The sequence below is a fragment of the Taudactylus pleione genome, unplaced genomic scaffold, assembly GCF_031769625.1.
Source record: "Taudactylus pleione unplaced genomic scaffold, aTauple2 ptg002179l, whole genome shotgun sequence".
Lineage (NCBI taxonomy): Eukaryota > Metazoa > Chordata > Amphibia > Anura > Myobatrachidae > Taudactylus > Taudactylus pleione.
The window spans coordinates 315,001-317,500 of NW_028286573.1; the positions used below are offsets into that span (position 1 = coordinate 315,001).

Genomic DNA, 2,500 nt, shown 5'->3' on the forward strand with positions numbered 1-2,500 from the left:
ACTGGACATGCCCAATCTCGTCTGATCTTGGAAGCTTTGCAGTGTTGCGCCTGGTTAGTACTTGAATGGGAGACCAACTGGGAATACCAGGTGCTGTAGATAATTTTATACTGCCATAACATTCTTTTCTATTAAATTTTACATAAAATTTTTTCAACTTATCAATAAATTTACTTGAGTTAAGAAGTAAAAGATGTCTAAAGTTAATGTTTTTGAGCACCTACAGTCACACCACACTGGACATTCCCAATCTCGTCTGATCTTGGAAGCTATGCAGTGTTGGGCCTGGTTAGTACTTGGATGGGAGACCTCCTGGGAATATCAGTTGCTGTAGGTAATTTTATACTGCCATAACATCCTTTTCTATTACATTTTACATTTAATTTTTTTCAACTTATCAATGAATTTACTTGAGTTAAGAAGTAAAAGAGGTCTAAAGTTAATGTTTTTGAGCACTTACAGTCAAACCACAGAGGACATGGCCAATCTCGTCTTATCTTGCAAGCTATGCAGTGTTGGGCCTGGTTGGTACTTGGATGGGAGACCACCTGGGAATACCAGGTGCTGTAGGTAATTTTATACTGCCATAACATTCTTTTCTATCACATTTTACATTTAATTTTTTCAACTTATCAACGAATTTACTTGAGTTAAGAAGTAATAGAGGTCTAAATTTAATGCTTTTGAGCACCAACAGCCAAACCACACTGGACATGCCCAATCTTGTCTGATCTTGTAAGATATGCAGTGTTGGGCCTGGTTAGTACTTGGATGGGAGACCACCTGGGAATACCAGGTGCTGTAGGTAATTTTATACAGCCATAACATTCTTTTCTATTACATTTTACATTTAATTTTTTCAACTTATCAATGAATTTACTTGAGTTAAGAAGTAATAGAGGTCTAAAGTTAATGTTTTTGAGCACTTACAGCCAAACCACACTGGACATGCCCAATCTCGTCTGATCTTGGAAGCTATGCAGTGTTGGGCCTGGTTAGTACTTGGATGGGAGACCACCTGGGAATACCAGGTGCTGTAGGTAATTTTATACAGCCGTAACATTCTTTTCTATTACATTTTACATTTAATTTTTTCAACTTATCAATGAATTTACTTGAGTTAAGAAGTAATAGAGGTCTAAAGTTAATGTTTTTGAGCACCTACAGCCAAACCACACTGGACATGCCCAATCTTGTCTGATCTTGGAAGCTATGTAGTGTTGGGCCTGGTTAGTATTGGATGGGAGACCACCTGGGAATACCAGGAGCTGTAGGTAATTTTATACTGCCATAACATTCTTTTCTATTACATTTTACATTACATTTTTTCAACTTATCAATGAATTTACTTGAGTTAAGAAGTAAAAGAGGTCTAAAGTTAACGTTTTTGAGCACCTACAGTCAAACCACACTGGACATGCCCAATCTCGTCTGATCTTGGAAGCTATGCAGTGTTGGGCCTGGTTAGTACTTGGTTGGGAGACCCCCTGGGAATACCAGGTGCTGTAGGTAATTTTATACTGCCATAACATTCTTTTCTATTACATTTTACATTTAATTTTTTGAACTTATCAATGAATTTACTTGAGTTAAGAAGTAATAGAGGTCTAAATTTAATGATTTTGAGCACCTACAGCCAAACCACACTGGACATGCCCAATCTCGTCTGATCTTGTAAGCTTTGCTGTGTTGGGCCTGGTATGTACTTGGATGGGAGACCACCTGGGAATTCCAGTTGCTGTAGGAAATTTTAAACAGCCAAAACATTCTTTTCTATTACATTTTACATTTAATTTTTTCAACTTATCATTGAATTTACTTGAGTTAAGATGTAAAAGAGGTCTAAAGTTAATGTTTTTGAGCACCTACAGCCAAACCACACTGGACATGCCCAATCTTGTTTGATCTTGGAAGCTATGCAGTGTTGGACCTGGTTAGTAGTTGGATGGGAGACCACCTGGGAATACCAGGTGCTGTAGGTAATTTTATACAGCCAAAACATTCTTTTCTATTACATTTTACATTTAATTTTTTCAACTTATCAATGAATTTACATGAGTTAAGAAGTAATAGATGTCTAAAGTTAATATTTTTGAGCACCTACAGCCAAACCACACTGGACATGCCCAATCTCATTTGATCTTGGAAGCTATGCAGTGTTGGGCCTGGTTAGTACTTGGATGGGAGACCACCTGGGAATACCAGGTGCTGTAGGTAATTTTATGCAGCCATAACATTCTTTTCTATTACATTTTACATTTAATTTTTTCAACTTATCAATGAATTTACTTGAGTTAAGAAGTAATAGAGGTCTAAATTTAATGCTTTTGAGCACCTACGGCCAAACCACCCTGGACATGCCCAATCTCGTCTGATCTTCGAAGCTATTCAGTGTTGGGCCTGGTTTGTACTTGCATGGGAGACCACCTGGGAATACCAGGTGCTGTATGTAGTTTTATACAGCCAAAACATTCTTTTCTATTACATTTTACATTTTAAT

General features: G+C 37.3%; 2 non-coding genes and 8 pseudogenes across 2 annotated transcripts; all 10 read left to right on the top strand.

Annotated features, from left to right (window-relative positions):
* LOC148432430 (5S ribosomal RNA) overlaps positions 1 to 102 on the top strand; it is a 119-nt pseudogene extending 17 nt beyond the window's left edge.
* Positions 103 to 218: 116 nt separating this feature from the next.
* On the top strand, positions 219 to 337 carry LOC148432431 (5S ribosomal RNA; annotated as a pseudogene).
* Positions 338 to 689: 352 nt separating this feature from the next.
* LOC148432432 (5S ribosomal RNA) lies at positions 690 to 808 on the top strand (annotated as a pseudogene).
* A 116-nt stretch (positions 809 to 924) lies between these two features.
* Positions 925 to 1,043, top strand: LOC148432433 (5S ribosomal RNA). The gene has a single exon (XR_015877043.1). It is a non-coding gene; the product is annotated as a 5S ribosomal RNA (ribosomal RNA).
* A 116-nt stretch (positions 1,044 to 1,159) lies between these two features.
* Positions 1,160 to 1,277, top strand: LOC148432434 (5S ribosomal RNA; annotated as a pseudogene).
* A 116-nt stretch (positions 1,278 to 1,393) lies between these two features.
* LOC148432435 (5S ribosomal RNA) lies at positions 1,394 to 1,512 on the top strand (annotated as a pseudogene).
* A 116-nt stretch (positions 1,513 to 1,628) lies between these two features.
* On the top strand, positions 1,629 to 1,747 carry LOC148432436 (5S ribosomal RNA; annotated as a pseudogene).
* Positions 1,748 to 1,863: 116 nt separating this feature from the next.
* LOC148432437 (5S ribosomal RNA) lies at positions 1,864 to 1,982 on the top strand (annotated as a pseudogene).
* Positions 1,983 to 2,098: 116 nt separating this feature from the next.
* On the top strand, positions 2,099 to 2,217 carry LOC148432438 (5S ribosomal RNA). Its single transcript, XR_015876876.1, has one exon. It is a non-coding gene; the product is annotated as a 5S ribosomal RNA (ribosomal RNA).
* A 116-nt stretch (positions 2,218 to 2,333) lies between these two features.
* On the top strand, positions 2,334 to 2,452 carry LOC148432439 (5S ribosomal RNA; annotated as a pseudogene).
* The last annotated feature ends 48 nt before the right edge of the window (positions 2,453 to 2,500 follow it).